The sequence below is a fragment of the Solea solea genome, chromosome 7 (assembly GCF_958295425.1).
Source record: "Solea solea chromosome 7, fSolSol10.1, whole genome shotgun sequence".
NCBI classification, from domain to species: domain Eukaryota; kingdom Metazoa; phylum Chordata; class Actinopteri; order Pleuronectiformes; family Soleidae; genus Solea; species Solea solea.
Window position 1 is genome coordinate 8,394,725 of NC_081140.1, and position 20,115 is coordinate 8,414,839.

General features: G+C 41.2%; 1 protein-coding gene and 1 long non-coding RNA gene across 3 annotated transcripts in view; both read right to left on the reverse strand.

The window, feature by feature from the left end:
- The window catches only part of lsamp (limbic system associated membrane protein), a 610,217-nt gene that overhangs the window by 335,651 nt on the left and 254,451 nt on the right, over positions 1–20,115 (reverse strand). The window lies entirely within an intron of this gene.
- On the reverse strand, positions 6,152–7,635 carry LOC131462253 (uncharacterized). Its single transcript, XR_009240865.1, has 2 exons — positions 7,271–7,635; positions 6,152–6,583 (listed from the first exon to the last, which is right to left on the reverse strand). It is a non-coding gene; the product is annotated as an uncharacterized LOC131462253 (long non-coding RNA).

The following is a 20,115-nucleotide window of genomic DNA, read 5'->3' on the forward strand; positions in this document are numbered from 1 at the left end:
TCATTGGGTAGGTTAGCAGGTAAGTCTTCTTCACCCACTGGAGCACTGACAGATAGGTGTTCTTTGGGTACGTTTCTCTTCTCGCCCTTTGAAAAAGTCGACTCAGGATGAATGTTCACTTTGGGAATTTCGTAGATAGTCGTAAATCTCCCAATTTCCGTATCAGGCTGTTCTCTAAACCACTCATATGGAAAGTCATCCTCAGAGTCAGACTGAACATTTGCATTCCCAGGCTCTTTGGCAGACTGACGTGTCTTTGGTCTGCGTGGTTTTAGCAATTCTGGCTTTTCATCACTCAGTGGAAGAGAACCGCACGGGAGTAGGAGGTCCCTATGCAGGGTCCGCAACGGGCCTTCCTTGTTCTCTGGTCTGACAGTGTAAACTGGAAAATCTCCAGCTTGCTTCACCACTACATAGATATCTGACTCCCACCTATCGGCGAGTTTGTGTTTGCCGCGTAAGCGGACAGCTCTCACCAACACTCACCAGCCTCCAACTTAGAGACAGTAACATGTCTGTCAAATCTTGCCTTGTTCTTTTCTGCTATCTTCTTAGCATTTCGGGTGGCTATCTCATAGCTCTCTTCCAGGTGAGACTTGAGCCTTTGAACGTACTCTGAGTGGAGCTTGTATTCACCATCCCTCAAAGGCAAACCGAAAGCCAAATCGACAGGCAACCTCGGTTGACGACCGAACATTAGTTCATAGGGTGTGAATCCTGTTACATCATTTTTGGTACAGTTGTACGCATGCACCAAGGGTTTCACAAAGTTTCGCCATTGTGATTTGTTTTTATTGTCCAGTGTTCCCAGCATGTTCAGCAACGTTCTGTTAAAACGTTCCACTGGATTCCCTCTGGGGTGATATGGAGTCGTACGGATTTTATGGATACCAGCAACTTTGCATAGCTCTTTGATCGTACGTGACTCGAAGTCAGGTCCTTGGTCACTATGCAAGCGCTCTGGGATTCCATAATGTACCATGAAGTTGTCCCAAAGACATCTGGCAACAGTCTGGGCTTTCTGGTTTGGCGTTGGAATGGCAACAGCATACTTAGTAAAATGGTCGGTGATCACCAGGATGTCCTTCGTGTTACTTGAGTCGGGCTCGAGAGACAAGAAGTCCATACACACGAGTTCGAGGGGCCTGGTGGACTTTATGTTGACCAACGGTGCTGCCTTGTCTGGCTGTGCCTTTCGGCGGATACACCGATCACAGGTCTTAACTTTTTTTTCCACATCTGCTGCCATTTTTGGCCAGTAGAAGCGGGTCCTTACCAAATCCAGCGTACGTTCGATGCCCAGGTGGCCCATATCGTTATGAAGGCTCTGCAGAACAACAGCTCGGAGCTCCTCTGGTAGGACGAGCTGATGTGTGACTCTGCCACCATCTTGGCGTCTCCGATACAGCACTTGGTTATGGAGTTCAAGACGGTTCCACTCCCTCATAAGAAAGGGAATATCAGGGAGCTCTTTTCTGACTGTTGGGGGTAGCTTTTCCCCACTCTCCTTGTGAGCTATTACTTCCCTGAGACAGGGGTCATCCCTTTGCTTTTGTCTGATCTCTCTTTCAGACAGATGAGGAAGATCAGGTGGGCCAACATGCTGCTGTTCATTCACAAAGCTGTCTGGTAAGGCCTCTGAGGAGATTGCTAGAGACTGTACCAGCGTCATGGCTTCATCATTGCCTCTGCATTCATCTGTTGCCACAAGAACCAGGTGCCTCTCACAGATGGCATGCACAATGTCTTGGCTCACACCTATCCCAAAGTCAGCCAAATGGTTTTGTGTAAACTGACTGATGCGTTCTTGCTCTTTCTGGGACTTCAGGTCATTAGAAAGCCCTCCATGGGGTCTTCTAGAAAGACCGTCCGCATCAGTGTTTAATTTGCCTGCTCGATATTGAAGCTTGAAGGTAAAAGTGGATAGAGCTGCTAGCCATCTGTAACTGGTGGCATCCAGTTTGGCAGTGGTAAGAAGGTATGTCAGAGGGTTACTATCCGTCATAACAGTGAACTGATTTCCATATAGGTAATCATTAAACTTTTCTACCACAGCCCACTTTAAAGCCAGGAATTCTAACTTGTGAGCTGGGTACCGTGATTCGCTGCGTGACAAGCTCCTGCTGGCATATGCAATCACCCTCATGCGACCCTCTTGCTCTTGGTATAAAGCCGCCCCAAGCCCTATGGTACTGGCGTCGGTGTGTAGGACATACGGCAACTTGGGGTCAGCGAATCCAAGAATAGGAGCCGTAGTGAGCTTTTCAATTATGGTGTTGAATGCAAGCTCACAGCTGTCAGTCCAACGGTCACCAAAGGGCTTCTTCGGATCGTGGTACTGGTGCATCTGCAGCTTATGCTTGGTGTTCTTGTGTAGTGGAGGGTAGCCGGAAGTCAGATCAGTGAGGGGTCTAACAATGCTGGAATATTCTTTTATAAACCGCCTGTAGTAGCCTGAAAACCCGAGGAAAGATCTCAGCTCTTTCAAACCTTGGGGTCTCGGCCACGTTTTCAGGGCTTCCACCTTTCCAGGGTCAGTCCCCACTCCGCTCCGAGACACGATATGCCCCAGGTATTTGACTGATGTCTGAAAGAATTTGCACTTTTCTGGGGAGAGTTTCAGTCCGTATTCTTTCAGACGGGTCAAGACTTTGATTAGTCTCATCTCATGTTCCTGCAATGTCTTGGAAAAAACAATGATGTCGTCGAGGAACACCAGAACCTCCTTCAAGTTCATATCGCCCATACATTTCTCCATCAATCGTTGGAACGTACTTGGAGCGTTCGTAACACCCTGTGGCATACGATTAAACTCCCAAAATCCCATGGGGCAGACAAAGGCAGTTTTGGGTTTGTCAGACTCTTCAACCTCAATCTGGTAGTAACCAGATTTCAGGTCAAGAACTGAAAACCATTTTGATCCAGTGAGTGTGGAGAATGCCTCTTCCAGGTTTGGGAGTGCATAAGCATCTTTCACAGTCTGAAGGTTTAATTTTCTGTAATCAATACAGAGACGGACTTCTCCATTCTTCTTCCTCACTACAACTATAGGTGAAGAGAATGGAGATTCAGACTCACGGATCACTCCAGCTTGAAGCAGTTCTTGCAGGTGCTTACGGACGGCTTCCAAGTCATGAGGGTGTATGGGGCGAGCTCTGTGCTTGAAGGATGATTCATCTGACAGTTTGATCTGGTGCTTGACTTGATCAGTTCTTCCGAAGTCAAGATCATTCTGGGCAAAAACTTCAGGCATGCTGTTTAGTTTTTGTGTGATGCGCTCCTTCCACTCAGCAGGAACGGGAGAATCACTGAAGTTAAATGACATACTCTGTTTCTCAGTAGAGTCTGGGTTTGGTGTGGACACACTATGCTCTTGTGAGAGGACCTTTTGAAAGGCACTAATCTCACCAATAATACACCTCTGAGGAACGATGACATCGTGTTCCGACTCATTGGTAAGTACTACTGGTACCTTGTGTGGTCTTTTGGTGGGCAAGTCAATGAGGCAGGTCTTCACCAGCAAACCGCCTGGCAAGGAGGATGAGGAGGGGTGCTCCAAAACTACAGACCTCTCAGTAGTGAACCCATTAACTGCAACACAACCTTCCAGGACTACGGTTTGGCCAGCTGAAACCAACTGGGGGCCTACACTGTGCATCTTCACCAGTCCAAGGTTACCAGCCTTGCTTTGTCGCTGTCTGAGCTCAAGGACCTTTAGTACTGCCTTGTAGCCATGTTCTGTAGGTTGCTGTGTCTCAGGAGCAATTTCACAGTATGTCTCGTACAGTACATCAAGCCTGTTGGTACCAATCAACATAAGTGAGTCAGAAGCAGCATGAACATCTGGAACCACCAAAGCAAGTGTTGAAACCTCAATTTCAACTCCCAAGAACTCTTTAGGAAAAGTGACACTCAGCTCAACATATCCCAGATAAGGTACAGACTGACCGTTGGCCCCCTCAACTTCTAACAGGTTGAACAGTGGTTTGATGTCATGTTCAGGTAGGTATTTCTGATAGAATGAATGAGGGACCGTGGTGACTTGGGAGCCTGTATCTAGCAAGGAGTTCGTAGAACTTCCTTCTACTTCCACTTGTGCTGTGCTCTTTGTGCCTATCAAGCCTTTGGGTAGCTTGAATGGACGATGTTTTGTGTGAGGCTGCTTTAATACAGCACAGTTCTTGGCAGTCACTTTAGGTTTGGATTCAGTGGGACATGGTTGACTATCAACAGTTCTTGTCTGTCCCTCGACAGGAACTGAGCTCAGTTTAAAGGAGATATGGGAAGGCTCTGCGCCTCCCATAACTGCTGTCGTTCTCTCAGTTCTTTTCGTTTTGCTGCTACTAGGGCAGGATTTGCGTCAGACTCACAGGTTGCTACAATGTGCCCATCTTCCCCACAGCGAAAACAGTACCAAGGCTTTGGCTTGGAAGTGGCGCCCTTATGGGAAGGTAGATTGATTTCTGTGTTTGCATGGTCAGGTTTTTGTGTTTCTGTCATTTTCGATGTTTCCCTCTTGGAAGAGGTTGTCTTTTTCTTTTTCATGAGAGAGGTTAGCTGACTCTTCAAATCTGCAACCTGTTTCCTCAGCTCATGTATGCTATTTGCATCAAATTCAGCTTTGGTTTCTCCACAGTCATACACACTTTGAACGTGTGACACAGCTTTCTGCTTCGTGGCACCCAAGTGTTGTTTCATCCTCATGACTTTTGCTTCTTGTCGATCTTCTTCTGTACGTAAAAGTAACAACAGTTCAGCAAATGATGGAGGGGTTTGTTTTTTCTGTTCTAGATGGAGGTCAGCAAGCAGGACGTTGTCCCAACAGCCTCTGCAAAACTGTCTGAGAAGATGCTTGTCTGAATCTTGTGCTGCAACACCTCCTCTGCGCACAGCATTACCAAGGGCAACTTGAAGACGTTGCAGATAGGTAGATGGTTTTTCACCAGAGTCCTGGAGTGTGCCCATAAACCGTACAAACAATTCCTCACCATCTTCAACTGTGGCAAATGCAGAGTCTAACATTTGCAGATAGACCGTAGGGGGCGCTTCAGGACCAAGATGTTTGATGACATCAGAAGCCGGGACAAGAAGACTCTCAAGGATTCTTCGAGTTCTCTCAAGATCAGAGACAGAAGTGTCTTTCATCATCAAGTCAACATGGGATCGCCAAGTGTCGTAATCAACCTCACTGTATGGTCGAGGAATCTTACCTGAAAAAGTTCTCAATCTCAAGGCAGGATGAGAGTGTGAGGGTCTGTCTTCACTTCTTACAATGTGCTCTACCACTATCTTTTGCACTTCAGGTGGGTTGAGCTCACTGGAATTTAGATTTGTGGGTGTCTTTGATTTAGAGGAGGGGGCCGATGCTGTACTCGGATCAACATCAGGGAGACCAAGTGTTACGAGAGAAGGAGCGTCGACCAGCAGCTGCGGTGGAATCTTGTGTGGGCTGGGCTCTGCACCTTCAATAGACTCCTCTATTTGTGACATCGCCTCCTTTAACACCTCCTCAAAGTCCTTTCCACTCAGCTTGGCTATTCCCTTAAGGTTTTCAAGGTACGTCTGTGTGACATTACTGCCTACCTTCTGTGTGTAGACACTTGCCAGGGCTCGTACATGGTAGATGACATAAGGATCGTCTGGAAATGAGTAAGTATAAGGTAAAAGAGGCTCTAATGCTTGTACAGCAGTGCCGTGGTTATACTCTACTATCAGGTTTGTATGAAACTCTGTTGTTGGGTCATCTATTCTTAAAGTTCTGTTAATTGAACCATACCTTTTCAGAAAGTCATGAATCTCTTCATCTTTATCTGACCCTGTTAATCCACTCACAAGGACTGCATTTGGAACTTTAACACTTAGCTTATCAATAACATCCATTTTCTTAATACTGTGGGTCGTGTTGTCAAAAAAAAAATGTAAAACAAAATGGAGTATGTTCCAGGTTATTGTTTGGCAATAAACTAGGCTCCTGGCTAGCTCGCCAAGTTTTATGTAACCCTTTTTGGTGGAGCTACACCATATATAAGAAACTGTGGTGAATAATTGAAATATAATTTATCTATGGCTAGTGAGATCAGAAGCTCTAGAGCCGACTACAGAGCCAAGGATGAACCAAACAACACACCAGGAACAACTCGGACACAGTATCTCTCCTTTTAGAAAGAACTCCTCTTCCCATTTAATAAAACAGGGAAGGATGAATAGAAAACAGTTACAGTGTAAATAATTTGTACAATTGTTACCCGGGTAGATATGAAAAATAAAAAAATAAGAAAACAATTCACAGCTGTTTAAATAGTCTTTGGTTCAATATTCAATTTAACCCTTCAAACTCAAACACTTAGTCCTTGCAGCAGGTAATACTGCCCAGTCCACTGGAAAAGTGGCAACTGTTTATCCTACCGCACTGTTGAATGCGTTGACTGTGTGCGTGGAAGCAAAGTTTCTGGGGTTCAGGATTCCAATCTTCTGCATGCAATTGATTCACTAATTCTTCTCCATTGGGCCGTAGCTCGCCATCAAACGTCTAGCTCCAACTCCAGGTAGATCGGGAACTCTCGGGATCCACAAAAAACCTGACCTATTGTGAATAAGGTCAGACATTCAAGCTTCTAATCAGTACATCACATAAAAGCTAGAATACAGCTTCTAATTTAACTGATCATTCTCTAAATTATCAGAGAATGACTCACAAAACATTTCAAAAGAATTTCACAATTATTAATAATCAACACGTATAATAACAAAATCAATTTGCTAGAGAAATTGTTAAAGAATTATGGTTACTGAAATAACCTTTCACTCATTGATCTTCACAATCAGTCTCAATTGGCATAAAATAATATCAATACAATAACAACAAAAAACACATGCTGTGTGCATCATCTGTCCTGCAACAGCAGCCTATAGCAGAGTCTACAAAATAATTGAGTGCAGCTTAATGTGCTTTAAGTGCACAGTAAAGGTAGTTAACCAACAACAAAATTATCTAATGTGCACAATTAGCAAAGTGCAGATGTGTGTGCTTAAAAAGCACAAATGAATGTCCCTAAATCGACACAAATAACCATACAGCATATAACAATTATGCAAGGGTTAAACACAAACAAACAACGACCAATTAAGACTTCACTTTCAAATGAACAAAGCTAACATCTTTAGCATAAGTGAATGGAATCACCATAGTGTTTTGTTAGCGTTAGCGGCTAGCGCAATAGCGACTAGCGCATTAGCGGCTAGCGATTAGCATGGTCAAAACATTTCTCACCGATGCGTTATTACTCCTCTAGTGAGGACAGATCCTTCTCGCTGTTCTCTCACGGGATGGTAGTGAAACTATCCAGCCAGTTTTCATCAATTTTAATCAACTTTTAGAGTTTTTCTGTCTATCTTTCATGTACTGTGTGTTTCGATGTTTGCTCTCGCTCCTCGCTTCTCAAGAGAGGGAAAACCTTTTTTTTTACGGAGGTGAACTAGATGAGAGCTGACACCTGATTGGTCAGTCGAACCAGCATCTCGACATGCGACAGGCTGATAAAATAAACAGGAAGTAACCCGCTGGCAGAGGGAACAATCCTTTCAAAATAACAGCATGGAGCATTTCAAAATAACAGCACAGATTATTTAACCTTGGTTACAAACAACTATTGAGTGAGGCAGCTCATTGCTTCACTGCAAAATGAACATAGACTTACTGGTGAATAAGCCCCAGAAATGTGTTGTGTCTAAAATAAGACAAAGTTAAACTTCCTTCCATTATGAGCCTTCCAAAACATAACTAAAGAAAGCATTAGCCATAATGAAATGTTACATTCCCAGAAAATACACCATAAGCGTTGTTTGTTGGTTTCTGTTTGGTTTTGCTGTGTGTATTTGCAGTGAATGTGTTGATACACTGTAATCCGGTTGGACAATGCAATTCCAGTCCACAGAGATGTGGGTAAATATGCACACATTTGTACAGTCAGTGTGGAAGGCAAAGTGGCTGATTGCACCCATGGATCATTTATTTTGATTTGAGGGTCAAGGAGCTTCAGATTCATGAGGAATGAATTTCTCTTAGGAACGTTGAAGCCCCCGGGGACACCTCTATTGGAAGAATATTGATTTTGCATTCATAAAGGAGTCATGGTGTCTTAAGGCATATATTTTTAGATTACATAGCTGCAAAACATGATTTAAGTGGGAATCATTTGGACACGTCGGGAAGCGATGGTAGTTGAATGTTTTTTTTTTGGTAAAGTAGCCCAGAGGGGCATTTCAAATGACATGTGACAATAGGGTTTACATTAGCCAGTATTTGTCAAAATGTCTGGTGGAAAAATGGCCAAATACTTACTTATTATACTTTAGTATTAAATATGAAATATGTTAGCAAGCATACATAAATATAAAATTGTTTTGTCTGGTCGAGAGTTTCCTGTGTCATCATGTGGTCACGTGACCGATGTAGACCGATGTGCAGCGTAGAGCTGCAACTAGCAATTATTTTCATAATCGATGAATCTTTCGATAATTTTCTCGATTAATCGTTTGGTCCATAACATATCAGAAAACCTTAACAAATGTTGAGTGGTGTTCGTCAGACCTGGATATGATGATGTTCTCAAATGTCTTGTTTTGTCCACAAACCAAGATGATTCACTTTTAATGATTTCTTTGTTATCCAGAGCAAAGAAATGAAGAAAATACTCCTGTTTAAAAAAGCTTAAACAATCGGAAATCTTGTTTTAATCATGAAAAAAGCTTTAAACCGATTAATCGATTATCAAAATAGTTGTTGATTAATTTAATAATCGATTAATCGATTAATTGTTTCAGCTCTAGCGCAGCGAGATGCGGTGCCGCTGATGACAGCGCTGCTTCGGTGAGTTTAAAGAATGAATTGAATGTCCTTGTTAACACATGAAGCAGAATTTATTATTCGCCTCACCAAGCAGAACCACTATATATGCACACTGCTTGGGCCATTAACAAGACCTGGCCCTCTTAAGTTAAGGATATATGATGATGAAGGAAATATTTGAGCCATTATGAGCAAAGACAAATTTAACATGTGATCCCATAAAGACTAATAGCACTTTTCAACAAGTCAATAAAAAGTTGTATAAATCAAAGGTTGTCCATGAAGAAATTGTCTGTACTGAATTTCCAGAATCCTTATATTTATTTAAGCTCCACGTGGAGGCGGACCATTTATTTACTTATAAAAAAAAAAATCAAAGGAAAAGACATTAAATCAGCAAATAAAGGAAGATTGTCAGGCCTAGATGGATTACTTATAAAAGTACATATTTCATTTTGGCTCCAAGCTAGCCCTGTGCTATGTAATGCTTAATTGAACATCAGTACAAAGGTTTCTGTTATTTCTCTTCTCTTACTCCACTCGGCTGCCTAGTTTCCAGGATTCCAGTGCAGATTTACACAAATACTCATTGTGATACACAGCAGCTTGTGCTGCGAGATAAATCATAGATTGACAAAGTCCAGCAACTAAACATTTGCACCAAATTATTCCATCAATCTCCAATTTCCAAAAACTACTGTTGACAGATGGAGAGCCAATATGCTATCCACAGTGAGCTGACCAATGTTTTCATACTCAGATACTGAAGAGCAACGCAGTTAAGAGTCATTTATGAATTCCAATACAACATTTGTGCTTCACAGAGTCGAGTGTCCATGTGATGACTTTTATGTTGGCAGAACGAAATGTAAATTGAGGCTAAATTTGGCCGAACATAAACATACAATAAGAACTGGCAAGCCCCAATTCCCTATGGTACGCCATTAAAAAGATGATAAGAATGGTAAATCTGCGGTACACTTAAAATACCCATCATAGAGTCTGAGAGGAAGAGGTAGATTAAAAACACTTAATGTTGTAGTGTTTCAGTTAATGTTGTTGTGTTATCCTATTTGTGTTGGTGATTTAGACTTCAGGGCCACCGTACTTTTTACCTCTCGGATGTTTTCCATGCGTCTCAGATTTTCTGGATCCCCAAACTCGAAGAGCATCAGAGGAACATTTCCAAACCTGTGTCGCACGCCTAGCGTGTTGTCTTTTTGACAAGTCTGACTGTGTGCAGCAATGCGTGTTCAAGGTGTCACATGGGACAGTGATTTGATAACTCAATCCCTTCATTTGATACGAGGTACTAGAGCTGAACGACTGGGGTAGAATACTGTCTGTGATTTTAAACAACATATTTTAAACAACACAATTAAAATATATCCACTATTATGTAATTATATATTTAATAATCCATTTTTGACTCTATGAAGTATGAAAAGCGGCAATGTATGATGTATTTTTCAATATTTTTGTAATATAATAACACCTAATGCTGTGTCCCATACAGTATATGTAAACATGTCATTCATGAAGAAGTATATTACCATATACTTCTGTTGAATGAAGGGGAACTAAATAAATAAAATGCAGCCAACATTTCTTGGTCCCTCAAAGGTCCTCGCCTCTACACAATCTTCCTGTGGTGCAGAGCCTCGTAGGCATCTCGCCTCCTCTCTTTTATAATGACTTTACACTTGCTTGCTCACTGTTTTATTGCCTCTCTATGCTGCTTCGTGGTACCCCGTAAACTACAGCTGTACACAACTTGTCGCCCGCTTACAAATGTGTGGCCATCGCAGACATGAGCAGCCGCTTGCTAAAATCCGGTTTCCAACTTAAACTTAAATTTAATTCAAGGCAGGCCATAATATTACCACACTGAATTTGTAGCACTATGGATCCATGTGAATGTGCCTCCTCTAAATGAAAGGCATTTCTGATCTCAGCTCTGCTTTGATTGAATATGAGCTCCACAGGGCCCACAGCCTCCAGAGTTAAGCAACAACTGACACAGTTTCTGCTTCTAAGCGCTCATTTGGTAGTGTGGAACACGATTCCCCCCGGTAGCGTAACGTCCCCTGGGCAATGTGGGAATGTGCGCGCGTGTGTGTGGAAGAGAGAGGCAGAGTGAGAAGCAAAAGAAAATAATCCCCTTTCAAAGTGAAGTCATAGTTAAGATCTGCTCTGGATCCAGACAAATTAGCAGTCAGAGTCTATGCTGTGATGAATAGGAGACAATGGAATGGAAAGCTTTGGCGTAGTTACGTACATCAAAAAAAAAAATTGACACACAAAGTATTGAGTCTGAGATCAAGCTGTTGATCAAAGACGCTCGTGAAGGCCCATTCAGTCACTTAGTTTCTCTGATACTCTCACTTTAGATTCAAAAAGATCAAACAGTCGTGGTGACAGTCACGAAACGATCACGACACCTCAAGATATGCTATTCCACTTCAAGCCCAGAGTTCCTAAAATACACTCTAAAATTTGGAATTGGAGGACATGTGTGATTATATAACACAGATTGCAGCAGATTGTTTAAAATAACAAGATACATCATAATGGAGCTGAAATGCTTAATCTGTTGAAAAGATGCAATTTTTGGAAGAATTGTCAGGTGCATGTATGAAACGTGCTCTTCGTCAGATGCATTTAATGGCAGGCATTCATTTACTTTGAAGGATTTTCATTTTAAAAGTCCTACGCATTGAATGAGTTAAGAACGTGGTTAATGGAACACAAACAGGTGCAGAATTCATCAGGCAAGGCTTTGTTAGAACCAAGTCAATCAAACCAAATGAACCATGGACTAGCATCAACACTTGCTGCATGTCTTCTTATAATAGTGAGAGATTATTCTCCACTACAGGCCAATTAAAATTGTTCTCACCCAACAACCTGACATGGTGTTTATTAGCTGCAATGACCAAATGCTAACAAGCTGTTTTAGGGAATTGTGTCCTTCACTTTCCTGTTATTTCAGTCAGTCAGTCTGCCTGTATCCTCTTACTCAGTAAGCCCCTACAAACAAGGTCAGCCAGATGCCACAACAGTCCACTCTTCATTTAGAGCCCAGGATGTGTACAGCTGTTCCATTCTCATCAGTAGTAGCCATAGCAACCAAGGTTACCAAAGGGCTCAATAGTGGGTAAAGTGGAGAGAGAGAGGTGAAGATTCAGGTGATAGATAGAGAAGTTCTTCTCCTTCTTTAGCGGGACAAAAGTCAACAGATGCAAAGCTTACAAAGATTTCACTGAATGTCGTTGATTTATTGGAACTTTTTCACCAATGTTAAGGTGGACATTTTTTTTTTGCCTGTGATCTCAGTTTACTGACGGTCGTGAACCGCTGTTCTGATCACTCAGTACATTCACATGCACAGCTTAATGGAGCTAAGGCCATAGTCTGACTAAGACAGGCGGTCTGACAACTTGCCGAGAAGAAAATCAGACTTACTGGCCTTGTACGTCTGAGGTGGCAGCAGTCGATAACAGTAATAAATCCACAACTGCTTTGGTGAATTAAGCTGGTAACCGTTTTTAAGCCATGGCAAACAACAAAAAACACGGCAAGACTAAAATAACGGAAACAATAACTAAGATCAAAGACAAATGGCAACTGAATCAAAATCAAGAGTCATATAGAATCAGAGGTCATGACTGAAAATTGTTTTGTTTGTTTGTTTTTTACATTGGGAGTTTCTCGTAATGGCACTGCCATGTCTTCCACTCCCATTTCTATTATACACAGTTAAATTTAGGGGAAATAAAGCACTGAAACATTATTTGCAGTACTGGGAGATGTTCTGAGATGAACGACAAATAATACAAAATGAATTCCTGTTTATATTAGTTATTGCCTGGTGTTTATCAATCACATGTCTTGTATTGGCACCAGCAATGGATGTTCAGTTAATCATGGGGCACGGGATAGAATATGCATTGTTCCCTATACATCCATTCATTTGTGTCAGCTCACTATTGTCCACCACATAATGATTTTCTCCCTTTTAAATGGGCACAATCTCCTCTCACAGTCGAGCTGTGCACAGCAAAAAATTGCTTCCTCGTCCTCTCCTTCACTCGATCTTCGTCTCTATGTCTCTCCCAGTTTTCACTTTCAAACAAACGTGTTTCATTGGTGTGACATTTGATATCAAACACAATGGGATGTTCTTATGTTATTCAATACTTCTTCTTTTTTTTTTTACACCTTTTTAATGTATTCCTGTAGCTTTGTTAAGTTTTTACTTACTTCTAAAGTGAGAATTATTACTATAGGTTTTCTTGTTATTTATATAGTTCAAAAATAGGACTGTCCTTTATTTAATTCTAAAGTTTGTGAGCTTTAGATGATGTATCTGGAAATGCAATTACAGTCAGGAAATTCCTTAGTGAGGCAATGACAATTTTCAGCATATTCATGGGTGTTTACTTGCATTTACTATTCAGTGTGTGAGAGCAGTACTGTGGATTTACATTTAATCAAATCCTATACTTTGACCCTGAGACCACTTTGGAACACTTGAACATAAACTCTAACGGTAACAATATAGAACTCATTTCATCCACATTTCACAGGCAACCGAAACAGCCAATGACAATGAGAGGAACAGTGCTTTAGGACCAATCATGTGGCTGGAACGGCTGCAGCCAGGAAGACCAACACGCCAGGAGTGAGAGCGAGTCAAGCGAAAAAATGACGAAAGAAAACCCTAATGAAACCTCCAGCGACAGTGTTACCAAAGAAGATTCCCCACTGGACGCGGCCCAAGGCTCTAAAGATGAAGACACTGTTGAAAATAAGGGTTAGAGGAATTTGGTTGTGGCGATACATTGGATAAGTAAAGTCAGAGAACAAGAGTGGTGGCGTGTATTGCACACTGTCAAAAGCACCATAAAGACTAGAAACACAATGTCAGATTTATGGTCAAGTTGCAAGTGTGTTTGTTTGCAACTGACCAAAGCATTTATTTTGTTCTCCTGTAAATCTTGAAGATTTGAAGAGTTAATATTTAGTTTAGTTTATTTATTTCACACATAAAAAAAAGACAGAGACACAAATCATTCACATTCACCAGTTTCTTCTTATGTATGAAAGGGAGTGAGAAGCACTTTAAACCTTATTTAATCTCAGCCCTTCTCCTTGAAATGTGAATTCATTAATAAACACGGCTTCCTCTTGACATCGTTCTACAACATTCTGTCACATAATTCTTACCAATGTATACATTCATACACACATATTCAGAGTAGAATATGTAATTACGACAAAGAAGGAAATTAAAGGAAAAAGGATTCATTAGTTAATGCACTTAAGCACACAGACCACCAACATATACATAACTACATACATGAATTTAAATAAATAACATGAACATGAGTTAGGGTTATATATATATATACATACATATATATATATATATATATATATATATATATATATATAACCCTAACCCATGTCCATGTTATTTATTTAAATTCATTTGCAATATGTGCTACAGTTGTCATAAAGAGAACAAGGGAACTTTGTTAAGATTTGTGTTGTAAATATTGTTACTGAATGACGTAAAAAAGAAAGAAATGTACTGTATGTCATGATTATATTTTTTTCCCATATAGACAATAATTCATGAAGTATCATATCAGCTACTACAAAAACACAATGTGATTCAGTGTCAGTATAAAAGTGAAAATGCAGATGAAGTGGATCCAGTCCATGTTGCTATAATGACGTGTGGATATTATAACATGCCATCGGCTGTTGCAGATTATGATCTTTTATCTGAACAAATGAGAGTGGAAACTGACATTTGCCTCTCTCCGGCTCTCAACAGTGCCGTTAAGGGCTATACTTTATCAAGCGCCTTGCCTCTAATAGCTCACACCGTTGTACCATAATGCTATAAATACCATATTATGTGTGACTCTTTGCATTTCCATAAGTGTGAGCCCTAAGCTACGGCTGCTAACATTAGCACTCATCTGATCTGCATACACACGCGGCTCAGCTTTGTGTACTTCACTCATCCAATCAGCTGAAAACATTCAACATTCCAAAACAGACAGTGAGCACACAAGATATATCCCACCAGCAGCTCCACACAGACCTGGAGGCATTTGGAGAACACAATATAATTATGTTCATCAAAAAGGAAAATGCAGATTGGAGTTGTTACATTTTTTAGAATGGCTGTGGGCTGTGTGTCCTACTTTACTGAAAAGCAGCAATCAAACCATTAGTGTTTTGGGACTGTGATTACAAAACGTCGACCGTGATAGCGGTTTAAAGAAACTTTAAAGAATCATACACACATCAGCCTTCTGTTTCACATTTTCTCTCTATTCATTTGCCAACAAGGAGTCTGTCTTCCTATCAATTATCTCAACAAGCGCCTTTCAACAACAGGAAAACAACAGAGTAAAAAATAAACAGATACTAACAAACACGTCCTCAAAATGATTTGCATTGTTGTTTCATATTTGTGCTGAGTGTTCAAATATCAAGGTTTCACACTCGCCTGCTATAAGTCAAGGCAGTTATACTCGAAAGCACCATTTTACACATATTTTATCATTATTTCTAATATGAAAATTGCACTTGGGGAAATCAGTAATTATGGTATGTCTGGTGCAGCTTAGGGGATTAAACAAATGAGTCACTTCACCATATAAATAGCAAGTAATTCAATAAAAGGGTCAGATGCCAGATTCACTGTACTGTGCCAGTGATTAGACGTGATTAGACATTATTAGCCATTATTACGAGGAAACATTTATTGCAATCATTTCATGTAATGTTAAATACTCTTGTTTGTTAATGGGATTGATCGCACTCAAAGTACGTCCAATCATTTTATAATAATTATGTTCTACAACATAGAATTATTACGTTAACTTAATTTCAGGTCCAGTATAAATCTTTAAATGAAGTTTTCTCATCATTATCCTTCAGCAGAACATCTTGGGTGGGTTTTGGATGTCAAACAGGTCAAAGAAAAAATGCTGCTTGATACTTCATATGTAGACCTCATCTCTAAATTACAACTTGATATTCTTCCATATCTTTAATGCAGATGAGCAAATCAACATAATGGTCACATAGAATATGTATAAATGGGACTTTCCCACTGTTGCTGTTTTAATGTCTCACTTATACATATTTTAATATGGAGAATGTGGCACCTGAAATCATTATTATGGAATGGGCTCGACAGAGTAGGTGAACAGTAGGAATGTCATTAGAGAGAAAATGTTATTGCTCTCAAGAATATTTTCGGATCAGTAAAAACATCGAACGCAGTGAACCATTATGCTGGTTCAAATAGCTCAGGTCAGCTTCATTCCTGATCGAGAACTGTTCGATGGCCTAGGCTGCTTGACGGAATTCACTCATCGACCCCTGGTGGACCCTACCGTGACACTGGTTATTCAGCCCCTCAGGCGCCTGCCTCTCGCCTTCCGGGAGGGCGTCACCGCTGTGCTCACCTCCCTGCTAGAAGAGGGCATCATCGAGCCAATAAATGCAGGACCTTGGATCTCAAACCAGAAAAAGTCAGGGGGTCTCCGGGTCTGTGTGGATCTGCGACAGGTCAATAAAGCCATCATCCCAGATAAATACCCTCTACCCACAGCAGAAGAGCTCACCTCTCTTTTCTATGGATCAACAGTTTTCTCGAAGCTGGATTTACGCCAGGGCTACCAACAGGTTCCCCTTCACCCAACCAGCCGGGACCTAACAGCATTTGTGACACTCGCTGGGGCCCCAGGGATAGCAGTTTACCTGGACAACATTGTGGTGCATGGGCCGGACCAAGCCACCCACGATGCCCGCCTACACAGAGTGTTTGAGGCTCTCACCAAACATCATCTGACTCTGAACAGCGTGACTCTTCTCAGTGCCGGCTGTGGACTTCATTGGATTCCGCCTCTCAGCCGATGGCATCACACCTCTCTCTTCCAACGTCCAACCCACAGAGCAGCGATACTCCGACTGGGTCAGAGCTCAACGGCCACAACTACACAACAAGATGGCCTCGTTCTGGTACCAACCCAAACAGATCAGGCGCCTTCTCGGCCCCGGCACTTTTCTGCTCAACGACGGATCACAGTGGCATGCCAGTAGGCTGAGGAAAGTCCCAGAGCCCCTCTCTGAGTGCAAGGCCTCGACACAAGCCCCGTCACCGTTCCCCTATAACATGGCCTCTGATCCGTGACAAAGAAAAGAATGAAGATATTTCTCAACACAGGGGAAACTGAGGTTCGGAAGCAACATTTTTCAAAAAAAAAATACCCCTATTCTAGTAATACATAGCTAAATGGAAATAGGTGAAGTATTCGTTTAACAGGAGCTCCTGGGTAGTACCCACATACATTTGTGCATATTTTGATTAAATTGAGGTCAATGACCATACATCACCCGCTTTCATATAACAATATACAGAATGAAGCAGCCTTGCCTAAAGCCTTCATCATTTTTTACATTACTCCTCTCAGCTGATGTCCCTATCAAACAGCTTTGACAAACAGCCACCATCTTCCACTGAGGTGTGTGTGGAATCATGGATTCAAATCTGTTTCTACTTTAAGGGGCAATTAAGGCCAAAAGTTTCAGCATGAACACGGTGTTCCCCTCTCCATCTTAACTGGCACCCTTTTCACCCACAGCTGTGCTCACAGCAAGCCCTCTATACGTCTATAATATAAAATAAATATAATCATTCATGCCAATGTGATCACTTTGCAGATGTGGGTGTTATTTAGCGCAGGCGTGCGCACCGAATCGGTCTGTGCGGTGACCCCAAGCAAGTAATTAAATGCAAATTCGATACCATGCAGCCACAGGAAGTAACTTAAGTAACATTTTCTTTTTTACTTTCACGAGGGAGGTCCATGAACTGTGATTATGAATATCACTTATCTCCTTTGAGGGCAGCTAAAAGGTAGAAGTGAATCGACATATTGATGCTAGCTTAATTTCCCTCAGTATTCTACTGTACACACGGTGCCAGCTCAAGTATGAATTATGAAGAATGCATTTGCCAGGAATGTAACGAGGTCAAAAGTCTCAACCCAACTGAGTTGCAAACAAAAATGTATTCACCGGCTAACGGCATAAATAAAAAGCATATCCCTCACCGTCCAATATGCTTACGATCTGATATACTGTTTTATAACGGCTAACCTACTGCTCTACTGCATTCACAAGCGTGCTTCATGGAGACTATAATTGTGTTAACATTATCTTATTCAAATAAACAGCGCCTAACAATTATGTAGACAACTTTGTAAATGATTGAATTTGAATTATTGCAAATAGCGACACCTGAAGTGTTGAGATAGCACTGTACTCTGCTGCATTCTGAAAGGACACACACTTTGAGCTGAAACATACAGAGACAGTTCAGGAAAACAAATATACACACAGTGTAATGGACTGTCACTCCATTTATCTCATTTTACTCAGAGAAAAAAAAATGAATTGGCCAAGCCTTTACAATGTATATGGAGACAAACTGACTTTTCTCCTCCTAATATTCATCCCCCCGCCCCCCACCTGCAATTACTTTTCATTTAAATAAAAGCTCGTCCAAACGCAGCAGTGATGATGAATTAGCAGCCAACCTTGTTAGAGGAAGACAGAGTAGGTGGAACTGCAGTGAGTCTTTGCAACAGCATCATTACAATCACACAGGTAGGCAATAAGTAAGCACTCACAGAAAACAGCATATTATTCACTTAAAGTGCCACAATGTAGGAGGCAACCTTCAAATAACGTCTCCAAAATTATTGTGGCGATACATTGACGCATTACTGCATTGTTACTTTAAATGGAAAGACAGAGTTCAACCAGATCAGAGAGTGACTGAAGCAGATATTTGATTTGCATTTGTACAACCTACATCCATCAACAAGGAATGGTTCTATATTCACATCATTTCTTTATATATCATAACTGCCACAAGAAACTATTACATGATATGCAGGTCTGTAGACATTTCCGTTCAGAAACATAAGGTCACCCATAACTGGTTTGCAGAAATGTCCAACAGCAGCACCGATGACCCTGGTGACGGGGTTGCATTACACAACAGTCTGACCAATAAAGATACGTTTATGTTAACTGTCTAGAGCCAGAATGTCTTGTGAAGTCACAGTGACATTACCCTTTGACTTATTAACACAGAAACATAAGCGGATATCTGCGCTAGATGTAATGAAATCGCCCTCAAGGCGTTCCAACAAGATTTCATGTACACCAATGTAATGAAGGACTGACACACAACCAGAGAACACAAAGCCTCGAGCCATGGCTGCTGCCAGAATGGATGGATATTTGTAACCTATAGTGCAATGGGAGTGGAAGTTCACTTATATCATAACATTTCTGTATATGCATGCTAATATTGTACTATGCATGCAAAACAATGCGATACATATACAGTATGTTAAAAATAAATTCACGTTCTTGCATATCAATATTGCCGTTAATATTCTGATGCTATCTCAATGTATGTCAGGAAAATTGCAACGAGATATTTTACAAATTACTTGACCAATTAGACCAATATCTATATCAAAATATACACTGTAATTATTATAAGTAAGATATTTTTTTCTTCAGAGGAGAAAACAACACACATTTTTTCACCATTGTAAATCATTGCTTTGTTTTGTTTCTGCGAGAACAACCGTCGAGATACGCACATTTCCATTTCAATCGCAGCACTTTTTAATCATATTGCAGTTGCAATATCTGTCAACATTATGTGCCGGATGATTTTTGACCACATTGTGCAGCTCCCCCGCCCTTACACGTACTGTATATATACGGTGAAGTGGCTGATTCATGGCCACAATATCACAATCCATTCCACCCTCAAAAGATGCAGCTGTACAGGTTGTCGAGCATAAACAATTTTCTTTCTTGAAGTCTTTCTCTGCCACCAGCGTGTGACAAGGACACTACATCACTACATGGACAGCTAAGCAGCTCTGGTTTAATAAGCACATCCAGACCTCCCAAACAGGTTTCAGCTGGTCTGACAACTCTTTCACATGCTGTAATTTACAAGTACACTGCACTGTAAGTCAAGATGAGCCTACTCAACCGTGTGGCTCAATCCCTGCTGCACTCTCTAGAGGCCGAGCCACGTTTCTAACACCGAATGGTCAAGGCCATTGGAGTGTAACATTTTTGTTGAGATTGTTTTGTCATCTAGGAATGAATATGTTTATGTAGCCCTGGTGTAGGTGCAG